This window comes from Engystomops pustulosus, chromosome 7, assembly GCF_040894005.1.
Source record: "Engystomops pustulosus chromosome 7, aEngPut4.maternal, whole genome shotgun sequence".
Lineage (NCBI taxonomy): Eukaryota > Metazoa > Chordata > Amphibia > Anura > Leptodactylidae > Engystomops > Engystomops pustulosus.
Genome location: NC_092417.1, coordinates 2,974,542 through 2,995,653, shown reverse-complemented (window position 1 = coordinate 2,995,653; position 21,112 = coordinate 2,974,542). Strand labels below are relative to the sequence as shown.

General features: G+C 47.3%; 1 protein-coding gene across 1 annotated transcript in view; it reads right to left on the bottom strand.

Moving 5' to 3' along the window:
* Positions 1-13,630, bottom strand: part of LOC140069126 (protein S100-A1-like) — a 53,335-nt gene extending 39,705 nt beyond the window's left edge. Inside the window, exon 1 of the mRNA XM_072114491.1 lies at positions 13,491-13,630. The gene's annotated coding sequence lies outside the window, so the exon portion shown is untranslated. The remainder of the gene's footprint in view (positions 1-13,490) is intronic.
* Between the last annotated feature and the right edge of the window lie 7,482 nt (positions 13,631-21,112).

Genomic DNA, 21,112 nt, shown 5'->3' with positions numbered 1-21,112 from the left:
AGGATACGGCAGATAGAGATGATACAGGAGGGGATAGAAGGTACAGGATACGGCAGATAGAGATGATACAGGGGGGGATAGAAGATACAGGATACAGCAGATAGAGATGATACTGGGGGGATAGAAGATACAGGATACAGCAGATAGAGATGATACAGGGGGGGGATAGAAGATACAGGATACGGCAGATAGAGATGATACTGGGGGGGATAGAAGATACAGGATACAGCAGATAGAGATGATACAGGGGGGGATAGAAGATACAGGATACAGCAGATAGAGATGATACAGGGGGGGATTGAAGATACAGGATGCGGCAGATAGAGATGATACAGGGGGGGATAGAAGATACAGGATACAGCAGATAGAGATGATACAGGAGGGGATAGAAGATACAGGATACGGCAGATAGAGATGATACAGGGGGGGATAGAAGATACAGGATACAGCAGATAGAGATAATACAGGGGGGGATAGAAGATACAGGATACGGCAGAAAGAGATGATACAGGGGGGGATAGAAGATACAGGATACGGCAGATAGAGATGATACAGGGGGGATAGAAGATACAGGATACGACAGATAGAGATGATACAGGGGGGGGATAGAAGATACAGGATACGGCAGATAGAGATGATACAGGGGGGGATAGAAGATACAGGATACGGCAGATAGAGATGATACAGGGGGGGATAGAAGATACAGGATACGGCAGATAGAGATGATACAGGGGGAGGATAGAAGATACAGGATACAGCAGATAGAGATGATACAGGGGGGGATAGAAGATACAGGATACGGCAGATAGAGATGATACAGGGGGGGATAGAAGATACAGGATACGGCAGATAGAGATTATACAGGGGGGTATAGAAGATACAGGATACGGCAGATAGAGATGATACAGGGGGGGGGGTAGAAGATACAGGATACGGCAGATAGAGATGATACAGGGGGGGATAGAAGATACAGGATACGGCAGATAGAGATGATACAGGGGGGATAGAGGATACAGGATACGGCAGATAGAGATGATACAGGTGGGGATAGAAGATACAGGATACGGCAGATAGAGATGATACAGGGGGAGGATAGAAGATACAGGATACGGCAGATAGAGATGATACAGGGGGGGGGATAGAAGATACAGGATACGGCAGATAGAGATGATACAGGGGGGGATAGAAGATACAGGATACGGCAGATAGAGATGATACAGGGGGTATAGAAGATACAGGATACGGCAGATAGAGATGATACAGGGGGGGATAGAAGATACAGGATACAGCAGATAGAGATGATACAGGGGGGGATAGAAGATACAGGATACAGCAGATAGAGATGATACAGGGGGGGTAGAAGATACAGGATACGGCAGATAGAGATTATACAGGAGGGATAGAAGATACAGGATACGGCAGATAGAGATGATACAGGGGGGGATAGAAGATACAGGATACAGCAGATAGAGATGATACAGGTGGGGGATAGAAGATACAGGATACGGCAGATAGAGTTGATACAGGGGGGGATAGAAGATACAGGATACAGCAGATAGAGATGATACAGGAGGGGATAGAAGATACAGGGTACGGCAGATAGAGATGATACAGGGGGGGATAGAAGATACAGGATACGGCAGATAGAGATGATACAGGGGGGGATAGAAGATACAGGATACAGCAGATAGAGATGATACAGGGGGGGATAGAAGATACAGGATACAGCAGATAGAGATGATACAGGGGGGGATAGAAGATACAGGATACGGCAGATAGAGATGATACAGGGGGGGATAGAAGATACAGGATACGGCAGATAGAGATGATACTGGGGGGATAGAAGATACAGGATACAGCAGATAGAGATGATACAGGGGGCATAGAAGATACAGGATACGGCAGATAGAGATGATACAGGTGGGGATAGAAGATACAGGATACGGCAGATAGAGATGATACAGGGGGGGATAGAAGATACAGAATACGGCAGATAGAGATGATACTGGGGGGATAGAAGATACAGGATACAGCAGATAGAGATGATACAGGGGGGGGATAGAAGATACAGGATACGGCAGATAGAGATGATACTGGGGGGGGATAGAAGATACAGGATACAGCAGATAGAGATGATACAGGGGGCATAGAAGATACAGGATACGGCAGATAGAGATGATACAGGTGGGGATAGAAGATACAGGATACGGCAGATAGAGATGATACAGGGGGGATAGAAGATACAGGATACAGCAGATAGAGATGATACAGGGGGGGATAGAAGATACAGGATACGGCAGATAGAGATGATACAGGGGGGGTGGGGTAGAAGATACAGGATACGGCAGATAGAGATGATACAGGGGGGGATAGAAGATACAGGATACGGCAGATAGAGATGATACAGGTGGGGATAGAAGATACAGGATACAGCAGATAGAGATGATACAGGGGGGGATAGAAGATACAGGATACAGCAGATAGAGATGATACAGGTGGGGATAGAAGATACAGGATACGGCAGATAGAGATGATACAGGGGGGGGTAGAAGATACAGGATACGGCAGATAGAGATGATACAGGGGGGGATAGAAGATACAGGATACAGCAGATAGAGATGATACAGGAGGGGATAGAAGATACAGGATACGGCTGATAGAGATGATACAGGTGGGGATAGAAGATACAGGATACAGCAGATAGAGATGATACAGGGGGGGATAGTAGATACAGGATATGGCAGATAGAGATGATACAGGGGGGGATAGAAGATACAGGATACGGCTGATAGAGATGATACAGGGGGGATAGAAGATACAGGATACGGCAGATAGAGATGATACAGGGGGGGATAGAAGATACAGGATACGGCAGATAGAGATGATACAGGTGGGGATAGAAGATACAGGATACAGCAGATAGAGATGATACAGGGGGGGATAGAAGATACAGGATACGGCTGATAGAGATGATACAGGTGGGGATAGAAGATACAGGATACGGCAGATAGAGATGATACAGGGGGGGATAGAAGATACAGGATACAGCAGATAGAGATGATACAGGGGGGGATAGAAGATACAGGATACGGCAGATAGAGATGATACAGGTGGGGATAGAAGATACAGGATACGGCAGATAGAGATGATACAGGGGGGGATAGAAGATACAGGATACAGCAGATAGAGATGATACAGGGGGGGGATAGAAGATACAGGATACGGCAGATAGAGATGATACAGGGGGGGATAGAAGATACAGGATACGGCAGATAGAGATTATACAGGAGGGATAGAAGATACAGGATACAGCAGATAGAGATGATACAGGGGGGGATAGAAGATACAGGATTCGGCAGATAGAGATTATACAGGGGGGTATAGAAGATACAGGATACGGCAGATAGAGATGATACAGGGGGGGGGTAGAAGATACAGGATACGGCAGATAGAGATGATACAGAGGGGGGTAGAAGATACAGGATACGGCAGATAGAGATCATACAGGGGGGATAGAAGATACAGGATACAGCAGATAGAGATTATACAGGGGGGTATAGATGATACAGGATACGGCAGATAGAGATGATACAGGGGGGGGGTAGAAGATACAGGATACGGCAGATAGAGATGATACAGGGGGGGATAGAAGATACAGGATACGGCAGATAGAGATGATACAGGGGGGATAGAGGATACAGGATACGGCAGATAGAGATGATACAGGTGGGGATAGAAGATACAGGATACGGCAGATAGAGATGATACAGGGGGAGGATAGAAGATACAGGATACGGCAGATAGAGATGATACAGGGGGCATAGAAGATACAGGATACGGCAGATAGAGATGATACAGGGGGGGATAGAAGATACAGGATACAGCAGATAGAGATGATACAGGGGGGGATAGAAGATACAGGATACAGCAGATAGAGATGATACAGGGGGGGGTAGAAGATACAGGATACGGCAGATAGAGATTATACAGGAGGGATAGAAGATACAGGATACGGCAGATAGAGATGATACAGGGGGGATAGAAGATACAGGATACAGCAGATAGAGATGATACAGGTGGGGGATAGAAGATACAGGATACGGCAGATAGAGATGATACAGGGGGGGATAGAAGATACAGGATACAGCAGATAGAGATGATACAGGAGGGGATAGAAGATACAGGGTACGGCAGATAGAGATGATACAGGGGGGGATAGAAGATACAGGATACGGCAGATAGAGATGATACAGGGGGGGATAGAAGATACAGGATACAGCAGATAGAGATGATACAGGGGGGGATAGAAGATACAGGATACAGCAGATAGAGATGATACAGGGGGGGATAGAAGATACAAGATACGGCAGATAGAGATGATACAGGGGGGGATAGAAGATACAGGATACGGCAGATAGAGATGATACTGGGGGGATAGAAGATACAGAATACAGCAGATAGAGATGATACAGGGGGGATAGAAGATACAGGATACGGCAGATAGAGATGATACAGGGGGGGATAGAAGATACAGGATACAGCAGATAGAGATGATACAGGAGGGGGATAGAAGATACAGGACACGGCAGATAGAGATGATACAGGGGGGGATAGAAGATACAGGATACAGCAGATAGAGATGATACAGGGGGGGGATAGAAGATACAGGACACGGCAGATAGAGATGATACATGGGGGGATAGAAGATACAGGATACGGCAGATAGAGATGATACTGGGGGGATAGAAGATACAGGATACAGCAGATAGAGATGATACTGGGGGGATAGAAGATACAGGATACAGCAGATAGAGATGATACAGGGGGGGGATAGAAGATACAGGATACGGCAGATAGAGATGATACTGGGGGGGGATAGAAGATACAGGATACAGCAGATAGAGATGATACAGGGGCATAGAAGATACAGGATACGGCAGATAGAGATGATACAGGTGGGGATAGAAGATACAGGATACGGCAGATAGAGATGATACAGGTGGGGATAGAAGATACAGGATACAGCAGATAGAGATGATACAGGGGGGGATAGAAGATACAGGATACGGCAGATAGAGATGATACAGGGGGGGATAGAAGATACAGGATACAGCAGATAGAGATGATACAGGGGGGATAGAAGATACAGGATACGGCAGATAGAGATGATACAGGGGGGGATAGAAGATACAGGATACGGCAGATAGAGAAGATACAGGGGGAGGATAGAAGATACAGGATACGGCAGATAGAGATGATACAGGTGGGGATAGAAGATACAGGATACGGCAGATAGAGATGATACAGGGGGGGGTAGAAGATACAGGATACGGCAGATAGAGATGATACAGGGGGGGATAGAAGATACAGGATACAGCAGATAGAGATGATACAGGAGGGGATAGAAGATACAGGATACGGCTGATAGAGATGATACAGGTGGGGATAGAAGATACAGGATACGGCAGATAGAGATGATACAGGGGGGGATAGAAGATACAGGATACAGCAGATAGAGATGATACAGGGGGGGATAGAAGATACAGGATACGGCAGATAGAGATGATACAGGTGGGGATAGAAGATACAGGATACAGCAGATAGAGATGATACAGGGGGGGATAGAAGATACAGGATACGGCTGATAGAGATGATACAGGTGGGGATAGAAGATACAGGATACGGCAGATAGAGATGATACAGGGGGGGGATAGAAGATACAGGATACAGCAGATAGAGATGATACAGGGGGGGATAGAAGATACAGGATACGGCAGATAGAGATGATACAGGTGGGGATAGAAGATACAGGATACGGCAGATAGAGATGATACAGGGGGGGATAGAAGATACAGGATACAGCAGATAGAGATGATACAGGGGGGGATAGAAGATACAGGATACGGCAGATAGAGATGATACAGGGGGGGATAGAAGATACAGGATACGGCAGATAGAGATTATACAGGAGGGATAGAAGATACAGGATACAGCAGATAGAGATGATACAGGGGGGGATAGAAGATACAGGATACAGCAGATAGAGATGATACAGGGGGGGTAGAAGATAAAGGATACAGCAGATAGAGATGATACAGGGGGGGATAGAAGATACAGGATACAGCAGATAGAGATGATACAGGGGGGGATAGAAGATACAGGATACGGCAGATAGAGATTATACAGGGGGGTATAGAAGATACAGGATACGGCAGATAGAGATGATACAGGGGGGGGGGTAGAAGATACAGGATACGGCAGATAGAGATGATACAGAGGGGGGTAGAAGATACAGGATACGGCAGATAGAGATGATACAGGGGGGATAGAAGATACAGGATACAGCAGATAGAGATTATACAGGGGGGTATAGAAGATACAGGATACGGCAGATAGAGATGATACAGGGGGGGGGGGGTAGAAGATACAGGATACGGCAGATAGAGATGATACAGAGGGGGGTAGAAGATACAGGATACGGCAGATAGAGATGATACAGGGGGGGATAGAACATACAGGATACGGCAGATAGAGATGATACAGGTGGGGGATAGAAGATACAGGATACGGCAGATAGAGATGATACAGGGGGGGATAGAAGATACAGGATACAGCAGATAGAGATGATACAGGGGGGGATAGAAGATACAGGATACGGCAGATAGAGATGATACAGGGGGGGATAGAAGATACAGGATACAGCAGATAGAGATGATACAGGGGGCATAGAAGATACAGGATACGGCAGATAGAGATGATACAGGGGGGGATAGAAGATACAGGATACAGCAGATAGAGATGATACAGGGGGGGATAGAAGATACAGGATACGGCAGATAGAGATGATACAGGGGGGGGTAGAAGATACAGGATACGGCAGATACAGATGATACAGGTGGGGATAGAAGATACAGGATACGGCAGATAGAGATGATACAGGGGGGGATAGAAGATACAGGATACAGCAGATAGAGATGATACTGGGAGGGATAGAAGATACAGGATACGGCAGATAGAGATGATACAGGGGGGGATAGAAGATACAGGATACAGCAGATAGAGATGATACAGGGGGGGATAGAAGATACAGGATACGGCAGATAGAGATGATACAGGGGGATAGAAGATACAGGATACGGTAGATAGAGATTATACAGGAGGGATAGAAGATACAGGATACAGCAGATAGAGATGATACAGGGGGGATAGAAGATACAGGATACGGCAGATAGAGATGATACTGGGGGGGATAGAAGATACAGGATACGGCAGATAGAGATGATTCAGGGGGGATAGAAGATATAGGATACGGCAGATAGAGATGATACAGGGGGGGATAGAAGATACAGGATACAGCAGATAGAGATGATACAGGGGGGGATAGAAGATACAGGATACAGCAGATAGAGATGATACAGGGGGGGATAGAAGATACAGGATACGGCAGATAGAGATTATACAGGGGGGGATAGAGGATACAGGATACAGCAGATAGAGATGATACAGGGGGAGGATAGAATATACAGGATACAGCAGATAGAGATGATACAGGGGGGGATAGAAGATACAGGATACAGCAGATAGAGATTATACAGGGGGGATAGAAGATACAGGATACAGCAGATAGAGATGATACAGGGGGAGGATAGAATATACAGGATACAGCAGATAGAGATGATACAGGGGGGGATAGAAGATACAGGATACGGCAGATAGAGATTATACAGGGTGGGATAGAAGATACAGGATACGGCAGATAGAGATGATACAGGGGGGATAGAAGATACAGGATACGGCAGATAGAGATGATACAGGGGGGGATAGAAGATACAGGATACAGCAGATAGAGATGATACAGGGGGGGATAGAAGATACAGGATACGGCAGATAGAGATGATACAGGGGGGGATAGAGGATACAGGATACGGCAGATAGAGATGATACAGGGGGGGGATAGAAGATACAGGATACGGCAGATAGAGATTATACAGGGGGGGATAGAAGATACAGGATACGGCAGATAGAGATGATACAGGGGGGGATAGAAGATACAGGATACGGCAGATAGAGATGATACAGGGGGGGATAGAAGATACAGGATACGGCAGATAGAGATTATACAGGGGGGGATAGAGGATACAGGATACAGCAGATAGAGATGATACAGGGGGGGATAGAAGATACAGGATACGGCAGATAGAGATTATACAGGGGGGGATAGAGGATACAGGATACAGCAGATAGAGATGATACAGGGGGAGGATAGAATATACAGGATACAGCAGATAGAGATGATACAGGGGGGGATAGAAGATACAGGATACAGCAGATAGAGATTATACAGGGGGGATAGAAGATACAGGATACAGCAGATAGAGATGATACAGGGGGAGGATAGAATATACAGGATACAGCAGATAGAGATGATACAGGGGGGGATAGAAGATACAGGATACGGCAGATAGAGATTATACAGGGTGGGATAGAAGATACAGGATACGGCAGATAGAGATGATACAGGGGGGGATAGAGGATACAGGATACGGCAGATAGAGATGATACAGGGGGGGGATAGAAGATACAGGATACGGCAGATAGAGATTATAAAGGGGGGGATAGAAGATACAGGATACGGCAGATAGAGATGATACAGGGGGGGATAGAAGATACAGGATACGGCAGATAGAGATGATACAGGGGGGGATAGAAGATACAGGATACGGCAGATAGAGATTATACAGGGGGGGATAGAGGATACAGGATACAGCAGATAGAGATGATACAGGGGGGGATAGAAGATACAGGATACGGCAGATAGAGATGATACAGGGGGGGATAGAGGATACAGGATACGGCAGATAGAGATGATACAGGGGGGGGATAGAAGATACAGGATACGGCAGATAGAGATTATACAGGGGGGGATAGAAGATACAGGATACGGCAGATAGAGATGATACAGGGGGGGATAGAAGATACAGGATACGGCAGATAGAGATGATACAGGGGGGGATAGAAGATACAGGATACGGCAGATAGAGATTATACAGGGGGGGATAGAGGATACAGGATACAGCAGATAGAGATGATACAGGGGGGGATAGAAGATACAGGATACGGCAGATAGAGATTATACAGGGGGGGATAGAGGATACAGGATACAGCAGATAGAGATGATACAGGGGGAGGATAGAATATACAGGATACAGCAGATAGAGATGATACAGGGGGGGATAGAAGATACAGGATACAGCAGATAGAGATTATACAGGGGGGATAGAAGATACAGGATACAGCAGATAGAGATGATACAGGGGGAGGATAGAATATACAGGATACAGCAGATAGAGATGATACAGGGGGGGATAGAAGATACAGGATACGGCAGATAGAGATTATACAGGGGGGGATAGAGGATACAGGATACAGCAGATAGAGATGATACAGGGGGGGATAGAAGATACAGGATACGGCAGATAGAGATGATACAGGGGGGGATAGAGGATACAGGATACGGCAGATAGAGATGATACAGGGGGGGGATAGAAGATACAGGATACGGCAGATAGAGATTATACAGGGGGGGATAGAAGATACAGGATACGGCAGATAGAGATGATACAGGGGGGGATAGAAGATACAGGATACGGCAGATAGAGATGATACAGGGGGGGATAGAAGATACAGGATACGGCAGATAGAGATGATACAGGGGGGGATAGAAGATACAGGATACAGCAGATAGAGATGATACAGGGGGGGATAGAAGATACAGGATACGGCAGATAGAGATGATACAGGGGGGGGATAGAAGATACAGGATACGGCAGATAGAGATGATACAGAGGGGGATAGAAGATACAGGATACGGCAGATAGAGATGATACAGGGGGGGATAAAGGATACAGGATACAGCAGATAGAGATGATACAGGGGGGGATAGAAGATACAGGATACGGCAGATAGAGATGATACAGGGGGGGATAGAAGATACAGGATACAGCAGATAGAGATGATACAGGGGGGGATAGAAGATACAGGATACGGCAGATAGAGATGATACAGGGGGGGGATAGAAGATACAGGATACGGCAGATAGAGATGATACAGGGGGGGATAGAAGATACAGGATACGGCAGATAGAGATGATACAGGGGGGGATAAAGGATACAGGATACGGCAGATAGAGATGATACAGGGGGGGGATAGAAGATACAGGATACGGCAGATAGAGATGATACAGGGGGGGATAGAAGATACAGGATACGGCAGATAGAGATGATACAGGGGGGGGATAGAAGATACAGGATACGGCAGATAGAGATGATACAGGGGGGGATAGAAGATACAGGATACAGCAGATAGAGATGATACAGGGGGGGATAGAAGATACAGGATACGGCAGATAGAGATGATACAGGGGGGGATAAAAGATACAGGATACGGCAGATAGAGATGATACAGGGGGGATAGAAGATACAGGATACGGCAGATAGAGATGATACGGGGGGGATAGAAGATACAGGATACGGCAGATAGAGATGATACGGGGGGGATAGAAGATACAGGATACGGCAGATAGAGATGATACAGGGGGGGATAGAAGATACAGGATACAGCAGATAGAGATGATACAGGGGGGGGATAGAAGATACAGGATACGGCAGATAGAGATGATACAGGGGGGGATAGAAGATACAGGATACGGCAGATAGAGATGATACAGGGGGGGATAGAAGATACAGGATACGGCAGATAGAGATGATACAGGGGGGGGGGATAGAAGATACAGGATACGGCAGATAGAGATGATACGGGGGGGATAGAAGATACAGGATACGGCAGATAGAGATGATACAGGGGGGGATAGAAGATACAGGATACAGCAGATAGAGATGATACAGGGGGGATAGAAGATACAGGATACAGCAGATAGAGATGATACAGGGGGGGGTAGAAGATACAGGATACGGCAGATAGAGATGATACAGGGGGGATAGAAGATACAGGATACGGCAGATAGAGATGATACAGGGGGGGATAGAAGATACAGGATACAGCAGATAGAGATGATACAGGGGGGATAGAAGATACAGGATACAGCAGATAGAGATGATACAGGGGGGGGTAGAAGATACAGGATACGGCAGATAGAGATGATACAGGGGGGATAGAAGATACAGGATACGGCAGATAGAGATGATACAGGGGGAGATAGAAGATACAGGATATAGCAGATAGAGATGATACAGGGGGGGATAGAAGATACAGGATACAGCAGATAGAGATGATACAGGGGGGGATAGAAGATACAGGATACAGCAGATAGAGATGATACAGGGGGGGGTAGAAGATACAGGATACGGCAGATAGAGATGATACGGGGGGGGGGATAGAAGATACAGGATACAGCAGATAGAGATGATACAGGGGGGGATAGAAGATACAGGATACGGCAGATAGAGATGATACGGGGGGGGGATAGAAGATACAGGATACAGCAGATAGAGATGATACGGGGGGGGGGGATAGAAGATACAGGATACATCAGATAGAGATGACACAGGGGGGGGGATAGAAGATAAAGGATACAGCAGATAGAGATGATACAGGGGGGGATAGAAGATACAGGATACGGCAGATAGAGATGATACAGGGGGGATAGAAGATACAGGATACAGCAGATAGAGATGATACAGGGGGGGTAGAAGATACAGGATACGGCAGATAGAGATGATACGGGGGGGGGGGGATAGAAGATACAGGATACAGCAGATAGAGATGATACAGGGGGGGATAGAAGATGCAGGATACAGCAGATAGAGATGATACAGGGGGGGATAGAAGATACAGGATACGGCAGATAGAGATGATACGGGGGGGGGATAGAAGATACAGGATACAGCAGATAGAGATGATACGGGGGGGGGGATAGAAGATACAGGATACAGCAGATAGAGATGATACAGGGGGGGATAGAAGATACAGGATACGGCAGATAGAGATGATACAGGGGGGGATAGAAGATACAGGATACAGCAGATAGAGATGATACAGGGGGGGGTAGAAGATACAGGATACGGCAGATAGAGATGATACGGGGGGGGGGATAGAAGATACAGGATACAGCAGATAGAGATGATACAGGGGGGGATAGAAGATACAGGATACAGCAGATAGAGATGATACGGGGGGGGGATAGAAGATACAGGATACGGCAGATAGAGATGATACGGGGGGGGGATAGAAGATACAGGATACATCAGATAGAGATGACACAGGGGGGGGGATAGAAGATACAGGATACGGCAGATAGAGATGATACAGGGGGGGATAGAAGATACAGGATACGGCAGATAGAGATGATATAGGAGGGGATAGAAACCCAAGAACTTGGGTCGAAACCCATCATCAATCGGGAGAAACCCTTCCACCGTGCGCTTGTGCTGTTGATGCATCAGAAAATATGGTGTAATAATCCACCCGCATTATGTAAGTAGTAACATGAGTTCTGCATCGTCATTCATTATCACCCACCATAACGGCCGATGTCGCTGCAGGTGGTTTATGCCTTCTTATTCCCTTTCCTACATGTCACAAAACTGCATCAAATGTCAGGCAAGTACAAGAAACGCGATGGCGGCACTCAAGTGATGGTAACACATGGGTGCCCCCATCTGGGATCTGGGTGGCGCCCCCTCTGATGTGTTGCTATGACAGCTTGAACCCTAACACAGGGTCCACACATCCAGTCAATGTACAGTACACTGCAATCCTGCTGCAGTATATTGTATAAGTGATCAGACTCCCTAGGGTTAAATACCCCAGGAGTCTAGAAATACAGTAAAAAAATATATAAAACTAAAAGTTCAAATTATCCTTTTCGCTAGAACGCAGAGGACGCAGAGGGTCTCAGTTAAGGTCGGATAAGAGATAATATGGGGGGTCGTGAGGCAGAGGATGTAGAGGGTCTCAGTTAAGGTCAGATAAGAGATAATATGGGGGCTGTCGGGGGGCAGAGGATGCTGAGGGTCTCGGTTAAGGTCAGATAAGAGATAATATGGGGGCTGTCGGGGGGGCAGAGGATGCAGAAGTCCTGGTTTAAGGTCGGATAAGAGATAAGATGGAGGTAAGTTGGGGGTCGGGGGGCAGAGCATGTAGAGGGTCTCAGTTAAGGTCGGATATAGAGATAAAATGGAGGTAAGTTGGGGGTCGGGGGGCAGAGCATGTAGAGGGTCTCAGTTAAGGTCGGATATAGAGATAAGATGGAGGTAAGTTGGGGGTCGGGGTGCAGAGGACGCAGAGGGTCTCGGCACTGCTCAGTGATTACAGGGGATTTTCATGATCAGTTATTATCGAGATTTTACTATGGAAAAGAATAACCAGTTGTCTCCCCGTCTGCTGCTGCAGTTTGGTGCAGATCCCTCAGCGTCTATAGGTGATGTGACTGCAGCACCCCCCACCCCAGGACCGGGACATGAGCGACTTACCTGTGCAGGTATCTGCAGGTCTACGTGGAGCAGGTGAGGCAGAGGCAGCAGAGTGCTGAGCAGGGAGGGTGTCCTCATGTTATAAACACCGGAGGACCCAGGTGACACCCTGCACCTCCCCGTCCTGTAGGGACCTAGCTATCAGCCGGGCCATGGGGTCACGCCCTGCCTGAATAACTCAATATCAGATCTGTAAGTCACTGCCCTCTGATCACAATGAAGAACCTCCATCCCCTGCTGCAGTCTAATCCCCGCAGCAGTGAATCATGACACAGAGTCATCAGCTTCTACCTGTGATCCCTACAAGAAGATCCTCTGACCCTCTCCTCCATGGAGACCACCCGCTGCAGGATGGAGGACACTACTCCAACATGGAGGACCACCATGTCCTGACAGCTGAGACTCTCGGGTCACCGGAGAACCTGTTGTGGATCCGTTGTTGTCAATTATCAGTTGTTACTGTAACGCAGGGTCTGGGAACGGAGTAATGACACAGCTTGTGGGTCCTGATGCTAAACCCAGAGCCCAGCTTTCCCTACCTGTTTGCCTCACATACCCTAAATGGTAAGAGGACAACTAGGTGACATTCCCTTCATGTGCTGAAGTGCAAAACGCAGAGAAGAAGACAGGACAGGACGAGCTAATGTCACAACAAATCTATAGTCAGCGCTGAACTATGAGCAGATGATTTATGTGATACCAGAGTCCTGGCCCCAGGAATGATTGGAGCAAAGCTCTGTCTGCCACAGCGGGTTAACTGTTGATGAGCCGGAGCAGAGCTGCATAAGGAGATTAGTGTGTGGTGCAATTCAATACAAAATCAGCAATCCCAAGCCCGTGTTCACACTGACAATGTACAAGAGAGACGTAAGGACACAATCGGCGCCTCCTCAGATGCATTGCACGGACAGAGTGGTTACACTGTGATCCATTAGACCCCAATTATGGTGGAATCCAGAAAACTACTGATGTGTGTGATGCTTCTAGTCGATTTACAAACTTTGCATTTCTGCAAACAAGGACGTCCTCCGACCTATGTCAATGAGGATTCTGATAAAATGTAACTTTTATTTATCATTTATTTCAACCTTAAGGAATATTTTCCCAGTGTGTAGAAACAAAAGAAAAACTAAAAGTTGGAACGGTGGGAAAAGAAGTAGATTTTTCCTTCGGAGCAAGGAGAGGAACGTGAGGAGTTTGAGATGAGTTAACGTTTTAAGTGTGGAATAGGGAGTTAGGAACCCACAGGTAGGTATTGAGGGGTTTCGCTATGTTGCACACAGGTAGGTATTGAGGGGTTTCGCTATGTTGCACACAGGTAGGTATTGAGGGGTTCGCTTTGTTGCACACAGGTAGGTATAGAAAGGTTCGCTGTGCTGCGGGCACTCTTTTTAGTATTGTTAGAGGCTACACAGTGATAGATTAGATAGCAAGTCTTGGCCACATCTGTATCAGGGGGAATATGGACTATTAGGAGTGTAATCCACGCTCTCAGACTACCCTCTCACTCCGGGGGGTATTTCCATATAATTTCCCAGGCTGCAGTCACTTGCTATGTGTGCGCAGTGTTTTATAGTGCTATCTTAGCCAGACGTGATAACATGCCATACCCTAAAGGTGGATCTATGCTAAACACTAGCTTTCTGTTTGTAGACACACATTCAAACAGCCCCCCCCCCCCCCGACATGTTTTGCCATGAGATGGCGTCTTCAGGGGGTAAGCCTCAGATCAGCCCCGTTACCCCCTGAAGACGCCATCTCATGGCGAAACATGTCGGGGGGGCTGTCTGAATGTGTGTTGATTTTAGATTGAGTGGTGTTCATGGATTAGATAGTTATTAGCAATGTCAGAAAATCGAGGCATTGAATAGTAGCAATAACTGGAAAAACACCCAAGGGAGCGAACGCAATGTGTGTCTCCAAACAGAAAGCTAGTGTTTAGCATAGATCCACCTTTAGGGTATGGCATGTTATCACGTCTGGCTAAGATAGCACTATAAAACACTGCGCACACATAGCAAGTGACTGCAGCCTGGGAAATTATATGGAAATACCCCCCGGAGTGAGAGGGTAGTCTGAGAGCGTGGATTACACTCCTAATAGTCCATATTCCCCCTGATACAGATGTGGCCAAGACTTGCTATCTAATCTATCACTGTGTAGCCTCTAACCATACTAAAAAGAGCGCACGCAGCACAGCGAACCTTTCTATACCTACCTGTGTGCAACATAGCGAACCCTTCAATACCTACCTGTGTGCAACATAGCGAAACCCCTCAATACCTGCCTGTGGGTTCCTAACTCCCTATTCCACACTTAAAACGTTAACTCATCTCAAACTCCTCACGTTCCTCTCCTTGCTCCGAAGGAAAAATCACCTTCTTTTCCCACCATTCCAACTTTTAGTTTTTCTTTTGTTTGTCTCTACACACTGGGAAAATATTCCTTATGGTTGAAATAAATGATTAATAAAAGTTACATTCTAGCAGAATCCTCATTGACATAGGTCGGGGGACGTCCTTGTTGCAGAAATGCTAAGTTTGTAAATTGTTAGTAACACTATAGGTCCAGACCTCGCACGTGGCCCTAAGTATATCTAATCCCTGTGTGTGTGATGCTTCTAGTCGGACGCCATCAATACTTTTCCTAGGGAGAGGTCATCGATAGTCACGGAATTCTCCAAAGAAACGCAGCAGAAAACAATCAGGCATAAAAGATCCGACCTCTGGTATCCAAGAGGATAAGAGGATTCCAGGACTTTTAGAGGTCCCTAAACTTGTAACTGGTTCCCTTCTGTCTACAAAACGTTTCCATAATCCGGTCCCTGTTCTCCCCTCTGCCCCGATGTCCCATGTGTTACCCCCAGATGTGGTCAGGGTGCTTGTACTACGCTGCTGCCTGTGGGGTGTATGGAGGACGGTATATCGCTCTACGTTCTCCTCCGTGTCGTGTGGTTGATGTATAATTGTGGGTGGATGTGAGGATCTGGCAGTGGAGGATGATCTATCGTGTATGTGAGGCTGTAAGAGTATTACATGACATGTCCAGACAGAATGTTATCCATTGTCCTGGATCTCTGCACGGCTCCGGAGTCCTGCACTGCGATGTCTGCTGGTGCTGAGAGGTGACCACCTGCAGGGTCCTTGGTCGAGGACAATATAGGATTAGTTAGAGACAGTATCACACAGGACAGGATGAGATACACAGCTCTTGGAATTGAACTTGTAAGTACAGGAGAACGACGATATCTTGGTTGAGGAGCTGCAGAATAAGTGTAAATGACAGAGATTTCCAAATGCCCTCAGAATCCTCTCCAAAATTTAGAGTTCAAACTGAATTGCAAGTTATAGGAATCCCTGTAGTAATCTCGGGGCACCTCACTCCTGTCACACACCCCACAAGCTTCCGCAAAGTCTTGAGAGACCATGATGGCCACCAGGAAGATTTAACCAACAGATATTTGGTTCCGGCAATCCCATGGTGTCCCGCCAGAACAATGAACTTCTTGTAGGAGGCGGAGACAAGGGGGACAAACATGTTATCCCTGGGAGTGTTACTAGGTGCTGGGTCTTCAGAGTTATCAAAAGTGGCTCGATCATAATCAATCTCGACCAACACCACATCATGGACAGGATTTTTCCGGAGCATTCTGTGGGGTATTACTGGTAAAAAAAACTACATTTTTACTCCCAGAACTAAGGGAAGCATAATGCCCAGAATGTCACTCAGCGCTATTCAAATATGATAGATGTTATGGTCAGTAGTCACACGACTCTGGGGCAGATTTACTTACCCGGTCCGTTCGCGATCCAGCGGCGCGTACTCTGCGCTGGATTCGGGTCCGGCCGGGATTTATTAAGGTAGTTCATCCGACGTCCACCAGGTGGCGCTGCTGCGCTGAAGAGCATCGGAACACCCTGGAGTTTACCGAGCCGGACTGAGTGAAGGTAAGTGCAAGCTCCGCGACAGATTTTTTGTTTTAACTGCAGCGGTTTTTCCAAATCCGTCGGGTTTTCGCTCGGCCACGCCCCCCGATTTCCTTTGCGTGCATGCCAGCGCCGATGCGTCACAATCCGATCGCGTGCGCCAAAATCCCGGGGCAATTCAGGGGAAATCGCCGCAAATCGGAAATATTCGGGTAACACGTCAGGAAAACGCGAATCGGGCCCTTAGTAAATGACCCCCTCTGTGTTTACTCCCCTCAACTCCAATTTCATAGCCAATAGTTCCCAATTACCCACATCGAAGCCCAGAAGTCAGGGATTCAGTGCCCTACACCAGAAGCATAAACCAATAGAAATGGACCATTTAAACCTTTCTGAATAGGGACCGGGGCATTTCTTATACTGTACAAATGCTACTTCAGCTTCTGGGGTCCTGTTGGTCACATCAGCACCTTATTTTTGTCTTGCAAGATCATTCAATGGGGCAAATTTACTTACCTGCTCCTGTCGCGATCCCCGATCCGGACGGGCCGACGAGAATGATGTCCGGCGCAATTCATGAAGATCGTACGCCCGAGTTCCTGCATCCGTCGCTTCCCCACCGGGGTCCCCGGAGTTCACCTTCTCCTTCCCGGTACATATAAGTGCGTGTCTTGCGACATAATTCTAAATGTTAAATCCCGCGTGTTGTCCGACGGCCACGCCCCCGATTTGTGTCGCGTGCAAGCCGCCGCCGATGCACCAAAATCCTATCACATGTGACACAATCCCCTGTTAAATGCGGCGCAAAATGGAAATCACCGGGAGACCCGACAAAAATGCGCTCCGTGGACCCTTAGTAAATGAGCCCCAATGTCTCAGCCACAGATGCATTTTTAACAAACTTCTGATAGTAGAAAAGACCAAAAAACTTTGGGACCGGTGCAACATTCCTAGTTCTTGATAGCCGTGACTTTGGGTGGAGCCACACAACAAGGTTCAGGGGCGAGGATGTAACCAAGGAAAGTGATTTATTATTTTATACTCCAAACAAACACTTGGACGGTTTAGTAAAGAGGAGGAAATATTAGGATATCATCCAAGTAAACCACAACCCAGGAGATCTCGAAAAATGTCATTAAGAAATTGTTGGAAGAGTGTAGGAGCATGACACAACCCAAAGGGCGTCACCAGGTCTTCAACCTGTCCTTCTGGGGTGATAAATGTCACCTGTCCCTCCTCCCTTTCTCTGATCCGGACTGTAGGCCCCGCAGAGTTTACTCTTACAGAACCAGTTCTCAGCCACTACCTGATCTGGAATCCAGAGAAAGTGGATGTGGAAGTTCATGATCATCTACACATGGTCTGGCTCCTCATCCTTCTTCTACAAGGAGGAAACCTGCCTCCATAGGAGAGTTAGAGGGGCGGATGTGTCCCTTCTGTGGTCTCCCCTGGATCTATACATGCTGTCATCTTCTGGGGGAGACAACTTGATTTATCCTCCCCTTGGGATAGTCAGATACTCAGGTGAGGCAGAGGCGGCAGAGTGCTGAGCAGGGAGGGTGTCCTCGTGTGACACACTGCACCTCCCTGTCCAAAATGTGCAAAACACAGAGAAGAAGACAGGACAGGACGAGCTAATGTCACAACAAATCTATAGTCAGCGCTGAACTATGAGCAGATGATTTATGTGATACCAGAGTCCTGGCCCCAGCAATGATTGGAGCAAAGCTCTGTCTGCCACAGCGGGTTAACTGTTAATGAGCCAGAGCAGAGCTGCATGAGGAGATTAGTGTGTGGTGCAATTCAATACAAAATCAGCAAACCCAAGCCCGTGTTCACACTGACAATGTACAAGGACACAATCGGCGCCTCCTCAGATGCATTGCACGGACAGAGCAGTTACACTGTGATTAGAGATGAGCGAACATGCTCGTCCGAGCTTGATGCTCGGTCGAGCATTAGGGTACTCGAAACTGCTCGTTACTCGGACGAATACTTCGCCCGCTCGAGAAAATGGCAGCTCCCGCCGTTTTGCTTTTTGGCGGCCAGAAACAGAGCCAATCACAAGCCAGGAGACTCTGCACTCCACCCAGCATGACGTGGTACCCTTACACGTAGATAGCAGTGGTTGGCTGGCCAGATCAGGTGACCCTGGGATAGACTAGCCGCTGCCCGCGCTGCTCGGATCATTCTGTGTCTGGATGCCGCTAGGGAGAGAGCTGCTGCTGGTCAGGGAAAGCGTTAGGGTGTTCTATTAGCTTACTGTTAGGCAGGAGTGATTCTCAAAGAACCCAACAGCCCTTCTTAGGGCTACAATAACGTTCTACTTTTTTTATTTTAATTTGCATCTTTTACCATTTTGTGAGGAATTAGCAGGGGGACTTGCTACCGTTGTGTTTAGCTCTTAGTGGCGCACATATCCATAGCAAAGGCTGAAGTGGGAAAATTCAGTAGGGGTTGGATTTCTATTAGGCAATAACTCAGTGTCATCTCATCTGGCATAGTACTGTGCTTCCTTTGATACTTGGCTAGAAAATAGCCATAGGAGAATACAAACAGCTTCTTGAAGCCTACAGTAGCGTTCTATATATTTGATTTCTGGTTGATCTGCTGGTGACTGTAGTTTCTGCAGTGCATGTACTTGCCAATTCTGAGCAATTTGTAGTGAGACTTGCGACCGCTGTGTTCTGCGCTTAGTGACGCACATATCCATAGCAAAGGCCGAAGTGGGAAAATTCAGTAGGGGTTGGATTTCTATTAGGCAATAACTCAGTGTCATCTCATCTGGCATAGTACTGTGCTTCCTTTGATACTTGGCTAGAAAATAGCCATAGCAATAGGATAGGATTGTTTGGTTTTAAAAACTCAAAAAAAAACAAAAAACACAAAAAAAAAAAAAAAACACCAAAAAAAACAAAAAGAAGTAAAAAAAAAAAAAAAGTTATAACTCTCATTTTAAAAATGTTTAACCCAAGGGCTAGGGGTAGAGGACGAGGGCGGGGACGTGGGCGTCCAACTACTGCAGGGGTCAGAGGCCGTGGTCCTGGGCGGGGTGAGACACCACCTGCTGATGAGGGAGCAGGGGAACGCCGCAGAGCTACACTCCCTAGGTTCATGTCTGAAGTTACTGGGACTCGTGGTAGAGCACTGTTGAGGCCAGAACAGTGCGAACAGGTGATGTCGTGGATTGCTGACAATGCTTCGAGCAATTTGTCCACCACCAGTCAGTCTTCCACGCAGTCCACCCATGTCACCGAAATCGCCACTCCTCCAGCTCCTGCACCTCAGCTTCCTCCCCCCCAGTCTGCCCCCTCCCAGGAAAATTTGGCATTTGAACCGGCATACTCTGAGGAACTGTTTTCTGGACCCTTCCCACAGTCACAAACCACTTGTCCGGTTGCTGCTGAGCAATTTTCCGATGCCCAGGTTTTCCACCAGTCACAGTCTGTGGGTGATGATGACCTTCTTGACGTAGTGGAAGTGTGTAAAGAGGTGTCCGACGATGAGGAGACACGGTTGTCAGACAGTGGGGAAGTTGTTGTCAGGGCAGGAAGTCCGAGGGGGGAGCAGACTGAGGGATCGGAGGATGATGAGGTGACAGACCCAAGCTGGGTTGAGAGGCCGGGTGAACACAGTGCTTCTGAGACGGAGGAGAGTCCTCGACCAGAACAGGTTGGAAGAGGCAGTGGTGGGGCC